This window comes from Pristiophorus japonicus, chromosome 26, assembly GCF_044704955.1.
Source record: "Pristiophorus japonicus isolate sPriJap1 chromosome 26, sPriJap1.hap1, whole genome shotgun sequence".
NCBI classification, from domain to species: Eukaryota; Metazoa; Chordata; class Chondrichthyes; family Pristiophoridae; genus Pristiophorus; species Pristiophorus japonicus.
Window position 1 is genome coordinate 8,970,429 of NC_092002.1, and position 18,826 is coordinate 8,989,254.

Sequence of the window (18,826 nt, forward strand, 5' to 3'; positions counted from 1 at the left end):
TCTCATTCTTCTGAATTCCAATGAGTAGAGGCCCAACCTCCTCAACCTTTCCTCATAAGTCATCCCACCCATCCCCGGAATCAACCTAGTGAACCTTCTCTGAACTGCCTCCAAAGCAAGTATATCCTTTCGTAAATATAGAACCAAAACTGCACGCAGTATTCCAGGTGTGGTCTCACCAATAGTTTGTATAACTGTAGCAAGACTTCCCTGCTTTTATACTCCATCTCCTTTGCAATAAAGGCCAAGATTCCATTGGCCTTCCTAATCACTTGCTGTACCTGCATACTAACCTTTTGTGTTTTATGCACAAGTACCCCCAGGTCCCGCTGTACTGCGGCACTTTGCAATCTTTCTCCATTTAAATAATAACTTGCTCTTTGATTTTTTTTCTGCCATTGAATTCATTTTACCAATCTCAAAAAGACTGAAGGAATTTTTATAGGTATGCATAAAAAGTTGAACGGCAGTGAAATGTGCTGAAGGTTGCCACAAAGTCAGGAACCAGAGGATGCGGACTGAAGCTTAGAGGAAGGAAGGTGCAGACAGTTTAGATTTAGATTTAACTACTTCACAGAGGTTGACAGACATATGGAACTGGCTCTCAGACACAGTGGCGACACAATTAAAGAGAGAACTGGATAGATATTTGGGAGAGTGGGGTTATTACGCTGTATTAATTTTGGACACTGATTAGATTGACTCTATAGTCTTTTCCAGAAATGTACGTTCCTGTGTTCATATTGTTATGGCAATTGTGCTTTCCTCTTCCTGGTGAAACAGCGATTTACTTGTACTTCTTTCAATTTAGTATACTGTATTCGCTGCTCACGATGTGGTCCCCTCGATACTGGGGAAACCAAACACAGATTGGGTGACCGCTTTGTGGAGCACCTCCATTCAGTCCGTAAGTGTGACCCTGAGCTTCCAGTCGCCTGACACTTTAATTCCCCACTCCACTCCCACTCTGACCTCTCCGTCCTCGACCTCCGACACTGTTCCAATGAAGCTCAACGCAAGCTCGAGGAACAGCACCTTGTCTTTCGTTTCGGCACTTTACAGCCTTCTGGACTCAACATCAAGTTCAACAATTTCAGAGCGTAACCTCTGCCCCTATTTTTTTTTCTTTTTTTTCTCTCTTTCCCAAGGCAGCTGTTGATGACTCTGCCATTCCTATTTACACCCTCTCTAGACTCATCTTTTGCTTTTTAACTTGTCCCATTACCATCTCATTTTGCCTCGCACCATCATCCCTTTTGTCTCTCTAGTCTCTCCTGCCTTCCACCCTGTTATGTCTTGAATAAAGAATCTGACCAGATACTGTAAGCTCAAAGTAAGGTGTGACCTTTATTACAGATCACCAGAGTGCCTCTCCAGCCTGTCAGGCCTCCTTATGTACAGGTGCTCCCAAGGGATTGTGGGATCCCTTGGGACTCCAGAGGATGAGCCCTCTGGTGGTTAAACAAGGTATTTACATGTTTACATATATAACACACCCTATCACAGACCTTCCCTTTTGTTCTTTCCTCCCCTCCCCTCCCCCCTTTCCATGCACCTAAACTTGGTTAAAAAAAACTGTTACATTAACTTTTTGCAGTTCTGACAAAGTGTCACAGACCTGAAACCTTAACTCTGTGTCCCTCTCCACAGATGCTGCCTGATTTGCTGAGTGCTTCCAGCATTTTCTGTTTTATTTCAGATTTCCAGCATCCGCAGTATTTTGCTTTTGTCCTTTCCTCTGATTTGATAGCGTTCATCACCTGATGGAATTTCTCCTCCGACATCAGGAGTTTGATGGAATGCCTGGATGAGTTGCAGCTCCAACAGCACTCGAGAAGCTCGACACCATCCAGGACAAAGCAGCCCGCTTGATCGGCACGCTACCCACCACCTTCAACACTCACTCCCTCCACCACCGGCGCACCGTGGCTGCAGTGTGCACAGTCTACAAGATGCACTGCAGCAACTCGCCAAGGCTTCTTCGGCAGCACCTCCCAAACCCGCGACCTCTACCGCCTAGAAGGACAAGGGCAGCAGGCGCATGGGAACACCACCACCTCCACGTTCCCCTCCGAGTCACACACCATCCCGACTTGGAAATGTATCGGCCGTTCCTTCATCGTCGCTGGGTCACAATCCTGGAACTCCCTCCCTAACAGCACTGTGGGAGCACCTTCACCACACGGACTGCAGCGGTTCAAGAAGGCGGCTCACCACCACCTTCTCAAGGGGCAATTAGGGACGGGCAATAAATGCCAGCCTCGCCAGCGACGCCCACATCCCATGAACGAATGAAAAAAAGTCCTGTAGGAAGGAAAAATATTAAAGCTGCTAGCCTTGGCTTAGTTGTAGCACTCTCGAGTCAGAAGGTTGTGGCTTATAAGTCCCCACTCCAGAGACTTGAGCACAAAATCCAGGCTGACACTCTCCAGTGCAGTGCCGAGGGAGTGCTGCACTGTGGGGTTTGCTACCTTTTATTTGTGACGTTAAACCAAGGCCCCCTCAGCTGGAAGTTAAAGATCCCACGGAACTATTTCGGGGAAGAGCAGGGGCGTTCTCTCCCGTGTCCTGGCCAATATTTAACCTTCAACCAAAATCACCAAAAAAGACACAAGTTGATCTTGTCATTTATCTCTCCTATTTGTGGGAGCTTGCTGTGCACAAAATGGTTGTTGCGTTTCCCTACATTACAACAGTAGCTGCACTTACAAAGTATTTCATTGGCTGCGCAGCGCTTTGGGACATCCTGAAGTGTTGAAAGGCGCTATATAAATGCAAGCTCTCTCTTTAATAATGGAACATGTCTGATATCTCGCAGTCCTTCGGCGTAATTTGGGGAAAGATATCGAGAGAGAGTGAAGAAGCAAACAGTGTGGTAACAGAGGCAGAGAAGTCTCTCAACCTTTGCATCAGGGATCTGCTGGCGAAGGTGATGCCGTCAAAATGGACGTTCGACTTAATTCTCCTCAATTAACGGAGAATTGGGGTTTAAAGGTAGGTTTAGGGAAGGGGTGGGGGAGATCGGGCAGGGTTCCCACTCCTGATCCCCATTCAGTGACCGCTGCTGGGAAGCACCTGTCTGCAGAGGGCGAGGTTGGACCCAAGTGCGACGCCCCCCACAGTTGAATAGCCGACAACATTTATTGTTGAGGCTGGTAACGTGAAGAGCAGGCACTTAGTTGAGATCGGGAACCGTGCCCCCACAAGATGATGAGGAATTGGGTGAAGGGAGGTATGTTATTTTTTAAACCTTTTTTTTAAAAAAAATAACCGAGGTTTTAGATTCTCTGGCTCCTGTTCCATAAACGGCAAGAGAAGTCTGATTGCCTTTGCACAGCGATGGTGGGGGGCGGGGGGAATGATATCAGCTGCATCTTTCACTGATGGGACCTGACATGGGATCTGACATGTCACCGCACACCGTGATTGACAGCGCAAGCAGAGGGAGCTCTGCTATCCACAGCTCCCCCCCTGGGAGCCGCAGCTCGGCCGATCGAGTGAGGCAGGAGGCTGCTGAGTCCAGGTGACAACTCCTGAGCCGCGCTGGCAATTTTAAACAGGCGTGTGAGACGGCTGTTAAAGGCACAGTCACTCGCTCAAGGAGACCAGGCAAGCACCGGCGTCTTAATTACACAGGCTCCTTGCCTCTGCTCCCCAGCCAGTTAAAATGACAAAACTCTAGTCAACACTGCAAGACCAGAATTTAAAAGATTGTCCCTGTACCAACACACAAGACAAGTCAAGGACGATTAATAAAAAGCCTCTGTCTCTTCCCACTGAGACTGATCCTTCCAGTACCCTAACTCTCCCAACCTGCATTTTAAACACCTCCTCACCCCATCCCAAAATCCAACTGACCCCGACTGACAAATTATTCCAGACATTGTTCACAGTTTGTATGAGGGACTCTGTACTTGATATCTGATTGAATACCCCCCCTCGCCAGATTATAGCTACGATCCCCAATCCTATTGTGTTTTTATTTTTAATTTAAAGGATTTACTTTGAGCATTTTAATTTATATTAAGGTGTTCCCCCCCGCCTCCCCCCCCCCCCACCTCCTTGATCAGTCTCTCTCTGGCTGTCGTGATTGAGTTTTATGTAAATTTTGCACAAAAGCATATTCCCTTCACACTTGGAATCAGTCGTATTGTTCTGTCTCCTCTGCAGTGTCTGTACAAACCCCCTTTACAAAGCGTTTGCCAGAGCTGTAGACAGCTGAGACTCAGACCTTAGCAATACCTCAGTAAACTGTTGTGGTTATAGATTCCCAGTATTCAATTAACTTTTTAAACCGACTTTAATTTAATTCACATCCGAGTGCTCAAAATTCCTCCACGGCCTCGCCGCTCCCTGTCTCTGTAACCTCCTCCAGCCCCACAACCCTCCGAGATCTCTGCACTCCTCCAATTCTGGCCTCTTGTGCACCCCACAATTTTAATCGTTCCACCATTGGCGGCTGTGCCTTCAGTTGTCCAGACCCTAAGCTCTAAAATTTCCCCCCAAACCTCTCCCCTTCTCCCCTTCTCCCCCTCTCGTTCCTCATAAGACATAAGAACTTAAGAAATAGGAGCAGGAGTCGGCCATTCGGCCCCTTGAGCCTGGTCCACCATTCAATGAGATCATGGCTGATCGACCTCAACTCCATTTTCCTGCACTATCCCCATATCCCTTGATTCCTTTAATATCCAAGAATCCATTGATTCCCGGGATGGCAGGACTGACATATGAAGAAAGACTGGATCGACTAGGCCTGTATTCACTGGAGTTTAGAAGGATGAGAGGGGATCTCATAGAAACATATAAAATTCTGACGGGACTGGACAGGTTAGATGCAGGAAGAATGTTCCCGATGTTGGGGAAGTCCCGAACCAGGGGACACAGTCTAAGGATAAGGGGTAAGCCATTTAGGACAGAGATGAGGAGAAACTTCTTCACCCAGAGAATTATGAACCTGTGGAATTCTCTACCACAGAAACTTTTTGAGGCCAGTTCGTTAGATATATTCAAAAGGGAGTTAGATGCGTCCCTTATGGCTAAAGGGATCAAGGGGTATGGAGAGAAAGCAGGAATGGAGTACTGAAGTTGCATGATCAGCCATGATCATATTGAATGGCGGTGCAGGATCGAAGGGCCCAATGACCTGCTCCTGAACCTATTTCCTATGTTTCTATGATCTCTGTCTTGAATATACTCAACGGCTGAGCCTCCACAGCTCTCTGGGGCAGAAAATTCCGCAGATTCATCACCCTCTGAGTGAAGAAATTTCTCCTTATCTCAGTCCTAAATGGCCGACCCCTTATTCTGAGAATGTGACTCCTGATTTTTGACTCCCCAGCTAGGAAAGATGCCCCTTAAAACCTACCTCTTTGACCAAGCTTTTGGTCACCTGTCTTCATACCTCTTTATGTGGCTCGGTGTCAAATTTTGTTTGATAATCGCTCCTGTGAAGCGCCTTGGGACGTTTTACTCCGTTAAAGGCGCTATATTAAGATTTGGAATGCACTACCTGATAGGGCGGTGGATACAGATTCAATAGCATCCTTCGAACGGGAATTGGATAAAGACTTGAAGGAGAAAAAACTGTAGTGATATGGGGAAAGGGCAAGGGGAGGCGGACTAACTAGATTGCTCTTCGAAAGAGCCGGTGCAAACTCGATGGGCTGAATGGCCTCCTTCTGTGCTGTATTTTTCCACAATTCAATATAAGTGCAAGTTGTTGTTGTTGTTGTTGACTCACTATAATCGGCCAGAGGTAGCGACATGGGACACTTTGTGCGTTAGACTTTGATCAACCGAGACAACAGCTTTGGCAGCCAATTGGCAGGCAGTCGGAAGCCAGACTTTCGGGCGCTCCCAGGTGGTTGGTGTGGAACAGCAAGAGGAAGAAGGCGGGTGAGAACAATGCTTGTATTGGGGGTGGGGGCTTGAGAGAAAAATCGACCCGGTTCTATCATAGACAGTCGCTCGTAAGCGACATGGAAACATAGAAAATAGGTGCAGGAGTAGGCCATTCGGCCCTTCGAGCCTGCAACACCATTTAATATGATTATGACTCATCAATTTTTGCAACTTCAGTAGCCCATTCCTGCTTTCTCTCCATACCCCCGATCCCTTTAGCCGTAAGGGCCACATCTAACTCCCTTTTGAATATATTCAACGAACTAGCCTCAACACCTTTCTGTGGTAGAGAATTCCACAGGTTCACAATTCTCTGAGTGAAGAAGTTTCTCCTCATCTCGGTCCTATATGGCTTACCCCTTATCCTTAGACTGTGACCCCTGGTTCTGGACTTCCCCAACATCGGGAACATTCTTCCTGCATCTAACCTGTCCAATCCCGTCAGAATTTTATATGCTTCTCTGAGATTCGCTCTCATTCTTCTAAATTACAGTGAATATAAGCCTAGTCGATCCAATCTTTCTTCATATGTCAGTCCTGTCATCCCGGGAATCAGTCTGGTGAACCTTCGCTGCACTCCCTCAATAGCAAGGACGTACTTCCTCAGATTAGGAGACCAAAACTGAACACAATATTCCAGGTGTGACCTCATCAAGGCCCTGTACAACTACAGTAACACCTCCCTACCCCTGTACTCAAATCCCCTCGCTATGAAGGCCAACATGCCATTTGCTTTCTTTACCGCCTGCTGTGCCTGCATGCCAAAATTCAATGACTGATGTACCATGACATCCAGGTCTCGTTGCACCTCCCCTTTTACTAATCTGTCACCATTCAGATAATAATCTGCCTTCCTGTTTTTACCACCAAAGTGGCTAACCTCACACTTGCTTCCACTCTAAAAGTAAGTCCTCAGGTGACTGACAGTCCAATACGGGAATTACAGTCTCTGTCACAGGTGGGACAGACAGTGGTTGAGGGAAAGGGAGGGTGGGACTGGTTTGCCGCACGCTCCTTCCGCTGCCTGCGCTTGGTTTCTGCACGCTCTCGGCGACGAGACTCGAGGTGCTCAGCGCCCTCCCGGATGCACTTCCTCCACTTCGGGCGATCTTTGGCCAGGGACTCCCAGGTGTCGGTGGGGATGTTGCACTTTATCAGGGAGTCTTTGAGGGTGTCCCTGTAACGTTCCCCCGCCCCACATTCTTGATCACTAGCCAGTGAATCCTGCAGGAATGCGTATGTTTTTAAAAATGTATTCATTGGCCCAGTATTTATTGTCCTTGGGGGGGGGGGGGGGGGGGGTGGGTGGCAAGCCAGCTTCTTGAACCACTGCAGTAATACTTCTTTGTCGCGGTTTGCTACAACTGAGTGGCATTTCAGAGGGGCAGTTCAGAGTCAACCACATTGCTGTGGGGATCTGGAGTCACATATCGGCCAGATCGGGTAAGGACGTTAGATTTACTTTCCTGAAATATATTGGTGAACCAGATGGTTCTGGTTTCATGGTCACCATTACGGAGACCAGCGCCTTTTTTCTTAATTTCCAGATTTATTTAATTAGTTGAATCTAGTATCTCCAAATTTGCGGATGACACTAAGTTGGGTGGCAGTGTGAGCTGTGAGGAGGATGCTATGAGGCTGCAGAGTGACTTGGATAGGTTAGGTGAGTGGGCAAATGCATGGCAGATGAAGTATAATGTGGATAAATGTGAGGTTATCCATTTTGGTGGTAAAAACAGAGAGACAGACTATTATCTGAATGGTCACAGATTAGGAAAAGGGAAGGTGCAACGAGACCTGGGTGTCATGGTACATCAGTCATTGAAGGTTGGCATGCAGGTACAGCAGGCGGTTAAGAAAGCAAATGGAATGTTGGCCTTCATAGCGAGGGGATTTGAGTACAGGGGCAGGGAGGTGTTGCTACAGTTGTACAGAGCCTTGGTGAGGCCACACCTGGAGTATTGTGTACAGTTTTGGTCTTCTAACTTGAGGAAGACATTCTTGCTATTGATGGAGTGCAGCGAAGGTTCACCAAACTGCTTCCCAGGATGGTGGGACTGACCTATCAAGAAAGACTGGATCAACTGGGCTTGTATTCACTGGAGTTCAGAAGAATAAGAAGGGATCTCATAGAAATATTTAAAATTCTGATGGGTTTAGACAGGTTAGATGCAGGAAGAATGTTCCCAATGTTGGGGAAGTCCAGAACCAGGGGGTCACAGTCTAAGGATAAGGGGTAAGCCATTTAGGACCGAGATGAGGAGAAACTTCTTCACCCAGAGAGTGGTGAACCTGTGGAATTCTCTACCACAGAAAGTTGTTGAGGCCAATTCACTAAATATATTCAAAAGGGAGTTAGATGTAGTCCTTACTACTAGGAAAATCAAGGCGTTTGGTGAGAAAACAGGAATGGGGTACTGAAGTTGCATGTTCAGCCACAAACTCATTGAATGGTGTTGCAGGCTCGAAGGGCCGAATGGCCTACTCCTGCACCTATTTTCTATGTTTCTATGAATTTAAATCCCCCCCCCTCCAGATTTGAACTCACATCTCCTCCGGATCATTAATCTAGGGCTCTGGATAATTCGTCCAGTAACATTATCACTATGCTACCGTACCCCAATGTGTGTGTGCGTGTGAATGAGGTGGTGAGGCAGTAAATTGAGAAATTGGGGGGGGAGGAGGGAATAATCTCAGGTAATCGTACAATCGTACAACACTGAAGGAGGCCATTCGGCCCATCGAATCTGCGCCTGCTCTTTCGAACAGCAATCCAGACAGTCCCACTCCCACCGCGCCCCCCGACCCCCGTTCGTTCCTTATATCCCTGCCATCTTTTCTCCTTCAAGTATTTAAATGTTAATTATCTATATATATTTTTTAATCCTGCACCACTTGCCCACAAACCTCATACCTTGTAGCTATAATTTCTGGTCACAATTTTGTGTCCCCATTTATGATTGTAAATTGTTAGATGATCATTTCCCATTCAATCTTGCGTCCGTAATGTAGTTGCGGGCTCTGCCCAGCAGGGGGTGCGCTGGAGCAGCTTTCTGAAGTCTTCGAATTCACGGCCACCAAGTTTATCAAATGTCTTATAGTGGTAAATATTTTATATATCTCGATTTTACGTCACTTTAGACTGTAGCTTGAATTTCTCTATTCTTTCCTCGTAGTTCATTTCCCTTTACATTTGGGAATCTATTGTTCTAGTCAAATAATGTTGCTGCGGGATTATCAGGCTTGTATCGGCAGGCTGTTTGACTGTCGAGGCATCGCAACAACACCAACCCTGTCGCTCACAGGTGAACACGGGTGAGAACCCTGGCTGAGTTTTAACACTCGTAAATGAGACACTTACACAAAAGGAAGGCCATTAGGCCATCTTAATTCAACCATTCCACAGGCACTGACTTTCACTGGGGTACGGGTCCCACACACACTGACTCCCACTGGGGTACGGGTCCCACACACACTGACTCCCACTGGCGTACGGGTCCCACACACACTGACTCTCACTGGGGTATGGGTCCCACACACACTGACTCTCACTGGGGTACAGTCCCACACACACTGACTCTCACTGGGGTACGGGTCCCCTACACACTGACTCTCACTGGGGTACGGGTCCCACACACACTGACTCTCACTGGGGTATGGGTCCCACACACACTGACTCTCACTGGGTTACAGTCCCACACACACTGACTCTCACTGGGGTACAGGTCCCACACACACTGACTCTCACTGGGGTACAGTTACACACACACTGACTCTCACTGGGGTACAGGTCCCACACACACTGACTCTCACTGGGGTACAGTTCCACATATACTGACTCTCACTGGGGTACAGGTCCCACACACACTGACTCTCACTGGGGTACAGTTCCACACACACTGACTCTCACTGGGGTACAGGTCCCACACACACTGACTCTCACTGGGGTACGGTTCCACACACACTGACTCTCACTGGGGTATGGGTCCCACACACACTGACTCTCACTGGGGTATGGGTCCCACACACACTGACTCTCACTGGGGTATGGGTCCCACACACACTGACTCTCGCTGGGGTATGGGTCCCACACACACTGACTCTCACTGGGGTACAGTTCCACACACACTGACACTTACTGGGGTATGGGTCCCACACACACTGACTCTCACTGGGATATGGATCCCACACACACTGACTTTCACTGGGGTATGGGTCCCACACACACTGACACTTACTGGGGTACAGTTACACACACACTGACTCTCACTAGGGTATGGGTCCCACACACACTGACTCTCACTAGGGTATGGGTCCCACACACACTGACTCTCACTGGGGTATGGGTCCCACACACACTGACTCTCACTGGGGTATGGGTCCCACACACACTGACTCTCACTGGGGTATGGGTCCCACACACACTGACTCTCACTGGGATATGGATCCCACACACACTGACTCTCACTGGGGTATGGGTCCCACACACACTGACACTTACTGGGGTACAGTTACACACACACTGACTCTCACTAGGGTATGGGTCCCACACACACTGACTCTCACTAGGGTATGGGTCCCACACACACTGACTCTCACTGGGGTATGGGTCCCACACACACTGACTCTCACTGGGGTATGGGTCCCACACACACTGACTCTCACTGGGGTATGGGTCCTACACACACTGACTCTCACTGGGGTACAGTTCCACACACACTGACACTTACTGGGATACAGTTCCACACACACTGACACTTACTGGGGTACAGTTACACACACACTGACTCTCACTAGGGTATGGGTCCCACACACACTGACTCTCACTGGGGTATGGGTCCCACACACACAGACTCTCACTGGGGTATGGGTCCCACACACACTGACTCTCGCTGGGGTATGGGTCCCACACACACTGACTCTCACTGGGGTACAGTTCCACACACACTGACACTTACTGGGGTATGGGTCCCACACACACTGACTCTCACTGGGATATGGGTCCCACACACACAGACTCTCACTGGGGTATGGGTCCCACACACATTGACTCTCACTGGGGTATGGGTCCCACACACACTGACTCTCACTGGGGTACAGTTCCACACACCCTGACTCTCACTGGGGTACAGGTCCCACACACACTGACACTTACTGGGGTACAGTTACACACACACTGACTCTCACTAGGGTATGGGTCCCACACACACTGACTCTCACTGGGGTATGGGTCCCACACACACTGACTCTCACTGGGGTATGGGTCCTACACACACTGACTCTCACTGGGGTACAGTTCCACACACACTGACACTTACTGGGGTACAGTTCCACACACACTGACACTTACTGGGGTACAGTTACACACACACTGACTCTCACTGGATATGGGTTCCACACACACTAACTCTCACTGGGGTATGGGTCCCACACACTGACTCGCATTGGGGCACAGTTCCACACATACTGTCTCTCACTAGGTTCCGGTCCCACACACACTGACTCTCACTGGGGTACAGTCCCACACACACTGACTCTCACTGGGGTACAGTCCCACACACACTGACTCTCACTGGGGTACAGATCCCACAGGCACTGACTCTCACTAGGGTACAGTTCCACACAGACTGATTTCACTGGGGTGCAGTTCCATAGACACTGACTCTCATTGGGGTACAGGTCCCACACATGACTCTCACTGGGGTACAGTTCCACACACACTAACTCTCACTCGGGTACGGGTCCCACACACACTGATTCTCACTGGGGTACAGTCCCACACACACTGAATCTCACTGGGGTACAGTCCCACACACACTGACGTTCACTGGGGTGCGGGTCCCACACACACTGACTCTCACTGGGGTACGGGTCCCACACACACTGACTCTCATTGGGGTAAAGTTCCACACACACTGACTCTCACTGGGGTACGGGTCCCACACACACTGACGTTCACTGGGGTGCGGGTCCCACACACACTGACTCTCACTGGGGTACGGGTCCCACACACACTGATTCTCATTGGGGTACAGTTCCATACACACTGACTCTCACTGGGGTACGGGTCCCACACACACTGACTCTCACTGGGGTACTGGTCCCACACACACTGACTCTCACTGGGGTACAGTTCCACACACACTGACTCTCACTGGGGTACGGGTCCCACACACACTGACTCTCAATGGGGTACGGGTCCCACAGGCACTGACTCTCACTAGGGTACAGTTCCACATACACTGATTCTCACTGGGGTACAGTTCTACAGACACTGACTCGTCCTGGGGTACATTCCACATACACTGATTCTTACTGGGGTACAGTTCTACAGACACTGACTCGTCCTGGGGTACATTCCACAAACTTGGTCTATTTCTCTGCTCCCGAAGCAAGGTGCACTGATGTCAATTGTAGAGCCTCCCCCCGACTCTCAAACAACAAAGAAAGACTTGCATTTATATAGTGCCTTTTATGACCGCAGGACATTCCAAAGTACTTTGCAGCCAGGAAGGACTTTTGAATTGTAGTCACTATTGTAATATAGGATACCCGGCAGCCAATTTGCGCACAGCAAGCTCCCACAAACAGCAATGTGATAATTGTTATATATGTATACTTGCATTTACTCTGTACAGCCACCAGAGGGCTCATCCCCTGGAGTCCCAAGGATCCCATAATCCCTTGGGAGCACAGGTATTTAAGGAGGCTTCACACGTTGGAGAATAACTCTGGATACCTGCAATAAAAGACTGAGGTCACATTTTACCTTGAGCTCACAGTATTCAGTCTGACTCTTTCTCCATACACAACAACTGGCGATGAGATACAGATAGCGAACCCAAAGATGCAGAGAACAGTGGGCATCCTGGAGAAATTCTCGGAGAGAGATGATTGGGAAACTTTTGTGGAGAGACTCGACCAATACTTCGTGGCCAACGAGCTGGATGGGGAAGAGAGTGCTGCCAAACGAAGGGCGATCCTCCTCACTGTCTGTGGGGCACCAACGTATGGCCTCATGAAGAATCTGCTCACTCCAGCGAAACCCACGGAGAAATCGTACGAGAGCATTTGAAACCGAAGGAAAGTGTTTTGATGGCGAGGTACCGGTTCTATACCTACAAAAGGTCTGAAGGCCAGGAAGTGGCGAGTTATGTCGCCGAGCTAAGAGGCCTTGCAGGACATTGCGAATTTGAAGGACTTGTGGAGCATATGCTCAGAGTCTTTTTCGTACTTGGCATTGGCCACGAAACCATACTTCGCAAACTTTTGACTGGAGAGACCCCAACCTTAAGTAAGGCCATAGCGATAGTCCAGGCGTTCATTGCCACCAGTGACAATACGAAGCAAATCTCTCAGCACACAAGTGCTGCTACAAGTACTGTGAACAAAGTAATTTTGTTTTCGAATCGTAACGTACGGCAGGTCACACATACCTGGAGCTACACGTCCGCAGATGTCTCAGAGTCCACCATCAAGGGTGATGAATGCAAGGCCATTAACACCTTGTTGGTGCAGGGGTGATCATCGTTTCCATTCATGCCGATTCAAAGAGTACGTTTGCAAGGGCTGTGGAACAATGGGACACCTCCAACGAGTGTGCAGGTGAGCTGCAAAGCCTGTTAAACCTGCAAGCCACCATGTTGCAGAGGAGGACAGAGCCATGGAGGATCACGATGAACCAGAACCTCAGACCGAGGAGGCAGAGGTACATGGCGTGCACACATTCACCACAAATTGTCCCCCGATAATGCTGAATGTTGAACTAAATGGACTCCCGGTGTCAATGGAGCTGGACATGGGTGTGAGCCAGTCCATCATGGGCAAAAAGACTTTTGAAAGGTTGTGGTGTAACAAGGCCAAATGGCTAGTCTTAACTCAAGTTCGCACGAAACTAAGAACCTACACGAAAGAACTGATTCTTGTAATCGGCAGTGCTACCATAAAGATCTCCTATGATGGAGCGGTGCACAAGCTACCACTCTGCATGGTACTGGGTGTTGGTCCCACTCTGCTCGGCAGGAGCTGGCTGGGAAAGATACGCTAGAACTGGGACGACGTCCGAGCGCTATCGCCAGTTGACGACACTTCGTGTGCCCAGGTCTTAAACAAATTTCCTTCGCTGTTCGAATCAGGCATCGGGAAATTCCAAGGAGCAAAAGTACAGATCCACCTAATTCCGGGGGCGCGACCCATCCATCACAAGGCGAGAGCAGTACCATACATGATGAGAGAAAAGGTAGAGATCGAGCTAGACGGGCTGCAAAGAGAGGGCATCATTTCCCCGATCGCGTTCAACAAGTGGACCAGTCCTATCGTCAGTTCTCAAGGGAGATGGCACCGTCAGAATCTGTGGCGATTACAAAGTAAATATCAATCGTTTCTCCAGGACCAATACCCACTACCAAAGGCCGATGACCTTTTTGCAACGCTGGTGGGAGGAAAGACATTCACGAAACTGGATCTGACTTCAGCCTACATGACGCAGGAACTGGAGGAATCATCTCCCTACATCAACACGCACAAAGGTCTTTTTGTTTATAACAGATGCCTGTTTGGAATCCGATCGGCGGCGGCGATATTCCAGCGAAACATGGAAAGCTTACTAAAGTCGGTCCGGCACACCGTGGTCTTCCAGGACGACATCTTGGTCACAGGTTGGAACACAGTCAAGCATCTGCAGAACCTGCAGGAGGTTCTTAGTCGACTCAACCGCGTGGGGCTCAGGTTAAAATGCTCGAAGTGCATTTTCGTGGCGCCTGAAGTAGAGTTCCCGGGCAGGAGGATTGCGGCGGACGGCATCAGGCCCACCAACGCGAGAACAGAGGCAACCGAGAACGCACTGAGGCCACAGAATGTGACAGAGCTGCGGTCGTTTCTGGAACTCCTGAACTACTTTGGTAACTTCTTACCGGGTCTCAGCACACTGTTAGAACCACTGCATGTCTTACTACGAAAAGGGGACGAATGGGTTTGGGGCAAAAGCCAAGAAAATGCCTTTGTAAAAGCGAGAAAATTGTTATACTCAAACAAATTGCTTGGGTTGTATGATTCATGTAAGCGTTTGGTACTAGCATGATGTGTCGTCATATGGCGTCGGGTGTGTATTGCAACAAGCTAATGATTTTGGGAAACTGCAACCCATTGCTTATGCATCCAGGAGTCTGTCTAAGGCTGAGAGAGCCTACAGCATGATTGAGAAAGAAGCGTTAGCTTCTGTGTCTTCACCCCATGTGTCTATGGGGTAAAGAAAATGCATCAGTACCTGTTTGGGCTAAAATTCAAATTGGAAACTGGCCATAAGCCACTTATATCCCTGTTCTTCGCGAGTAAAGGGATAAATACCAACACATCGGCCCTCATTCAGAGATGGGTGCTCAGGCCATCTGCCAAAGGCCAGGCACAGAAAACTGCGCCGATGCTCTCAGTAGGCTGCCATTGCCCACATGGGGGTGGAAATGACGCAGCCCGCAGATCTAGCCATGGTTATGGAAGCATTTGAGAGTGAGCAATCACCTGTCACTGCCCGGAAGATCAAAACCTGGACAAGCCAGGACCCCTTATTATCTCTAGTCAAAAGCTGTGTGCTTCACGGGAGCTGGTCCAGTGTCCCAGTGGAAATGCAGGAAGAGATAAAGCCGTTCCAGCGGCGCAAAGATGAAATGTCTATACAGGCAGACTGCCTTCTGTGGGGCAATCGAGTAGTGGTCCCCAAGAAGGGCAGAGACACCTTCATCAATGACCTCCACAGTACCCACCTAGGCATCGTAATAATGAAAGCGATAGCCAGATCCCACATGTGATGGCCCAGTATCGATACGGACTTAGAGTCCTGCGTTCACAGATGTACTACATGCTCCCAGTTAAGCAATGTACCCAGGGAGGTGCCGCTAAGTTTATGGTCTTGGCCCTCCAAACCGTGGTCTAGGGTACACGTCGACTATGCAGGCCCGTTCTTGGATAAAATGTTCCTTGTGGTTGTAGACGCATACTCCGTGGATTGAATGTGAGATAATGTCGGCTAGCACGTCCGCTGCCATTACTGGAAGCCTGCGGGCCATGTTTGCCACACACGGCCTACCCGATGTCCTGGTGAGCGACAACGGGCCATGTTTTACCAGTGCTTAGTTCAAAGAATTCATGACCCGTAACGGGATCAAATATGTCACTTCTACCCCGTTTAAACCAGGTTCCAATGGTCAGACAGAGAGAGCAGTGCAAACCATCAAGCAAGGCTTGAAGAAGGTGACTGAAGGCTCACTGCAGACTCGCCTATCCCGAGTCCTGCTTAGCTACTGCACGAGACCCCACTCACTCACTGGGATCCCATCTGCTGAACTGCTCATGAAAAGAGCACTTAAGACAAGGCTCTCATTAGTTCACCCTGATCTACATGAATAGGTAGAGAAGGTGTCTTCAACAAAGTGCAGACCATGATATCATAAATGTGTCACAAGAGATTGAAATCAATGATTCTGTATTTGGATTAAATTATGGACAAGGTCCCAAGTGGCTTCCCGGCACTGTCATGGCCAAAGAGGGGAGCAGGGTATTTCCGGTCAAACTTTCAAATGGACTCATTCACTGGAAACACTTGGACTAAATCAAACTCAGATTCACGGATTATCCTGAGCAACCCACCTTGGACCCTACCTTTTTTGATCCCCCAACATACACACCAGTGGCAACCGACACCACGGTTGACCACAAAGCAGAACCCATCATCCACAGCAGCCCTGCAAGGCCCAACACACCAGGCAGCCCAGCAAGGCCAGCTGCAAAGCAGCCCAGCGAGGGCCCAACAAATGATTGAACAACACCAGCTTTCACACCGAGCCAATCAATCAGGGCAAGAAGGGCCCCAGATCGACTCACATTGTAAATAGTTACACTATTGACTTTGGGGGGGCGGAAGAGTGTTGTTATATATGTATACTTGCATTTACTCTGTACAGCCACCAGAGGGCTCATCCACTGGAGTCCCAAGTGATCCCATAATCCATTGGGAGCACAGGTATTTAAGGAGGCTTCACAGATTGGAGAGGCGCTCTGGAGACCTGCAATAAAAGACTAAGGCCACACTTTACTTTGAGCTCACAGTGTTCAGTCTGACTCTTTCTCCATACACAACAATAATGACCAAATCATCTGTTTTTGTTATGTTGATTGTGGGAAAATATTGGCCAGGACACTGGGCTAACTCCCCTTCTCTTCTTTGAAATAGTGCCATGGAGTCTTTTATGTCCACCTGAGAGAGCAGACGGGGCCTCGGTTTAATGTCTCATCCGAAAGACGGCACCTCCGACAGTGCGGCACTCCCTCGGCACTGCGCTGGGAGTGTCAGCCTGGATTTATGTGCTCAAATCCCTGGAGTGGGACTCAAACCCATGACCTTCTGACTCCGAGGCGAGAGGTTGCTGCCCACTGTGCCACTGGCTGCGATCTAAAAAGAAAACGGATGCGTGCATCCTCTAGAATCGGGAGGAGAAAAATCGGCCAGGGCTCTCACTGCCGATCGCTGTCCAGAGACTGCTTCAGGACACGGAGCTAATGAGTGACGGGCTCGGGCTGAGGTGTGAAGCCCACCACAGAGTGACCACTTGGTTGAGGTAGCGGGGGAATGGTCAACATTGAACCGAGATCCCGGCGAAGAGTCGGCATCTTTAGGGGCGGTTGGTGATTCCCGGGAGTTGAGCCCCCACTATCCTTTGTTCAGGAGTTACTAAGGAGTGAGTCGCTGGGTGTAGGGGGTGGGGGGGTTCTGTGGGTTGGATGTTAAGAATCTGATCATAGAAAAATCACAGAAATTTACAGCACAGAAGGAGGCCGACCGACAAAGAGCCACCCAGACTAATCCCACTTTCCAGCTCTCGGTGCGTAGCCCTGTAGGTTACAGCACTTCAAGTGCACATCCAAGTACTTTTAAAATGTGGTGAGGGTTTCTGCCTCTAGGCAGTGAGTTCCGCCCCAGACCCCCACCACCCTCTGGGTGAAAAATTTCTCCTTAGATCCCCTCTAAACCTCCCCATAATTATTTTAAATCAATGCCCGCTGGTTGTTGACCCCTCCGCTAAGGGAAATAGATCCGTCCTATCCACTCTATCCAGGCCCCTCATAATTTTATGCACCTCAATCAGGTCTCCCCTCAGCCTCCTCTGTTCTAAAGAAAACAACCCCAGCCTATCTAATCTTTCCTCATAGCTAAAATTCTCCAGTCCAGGCAACATCCTCGTAAATCTCTTCTGCACCCTCTCCAGTGCAATCACATCTTTCCTGTAATGCGTTGACCAGACCTGCACGCAGTACTCCAGCTGTGACCTAACTAGTGCTTTAATCTAATGTGTCCGGTTGTATTTCAATGTGTTCCGCGCCACCCCCCCCCTCTCCCTCCCTCCCCCAAAGAATGGTTCAGTCTGCAGTCAGAATGCCTCCTGTTAAGAGTGGTGTTCAGAGAGAGATGTCAAAATTGCAGACAATTGGGGGTGGTGGTGAGACGGGGAAAGAGGCCATTTAGTGATCCCTTGCACAGCAATTTAATTGAGAATTAGAAGGAGGCATTTTGGCCTACCATGCCTATGCCGGCTCTTTAACAGAGAAAGAAAGACTTGCATTTATATAGCGTCTTTCACAACCACTGGATGTCTCAAAGCGCTTTACAGCTAATGACGTACTTTTGGAGTGTAGTCACTGTTGTAATGTGGTAAACGCGGCAGCCAATTTGCACACTGCAAGCTCCCACAAACAGCAAAGAGCTGTTCAGTTAGTCCCCTGCTCTTTCCCCGTAGCCCTGCAATATTTTTTCTGTTCAAGTATTTATCCAGTTCCCCTTTTGAAAGTTACTACAGGTTGAACCTCCCTTATCCAGAACTCCCTTATCCAGAACTCCCTTATCCAGAACCACCCCTCGTCCAGAACCATCCCGGCC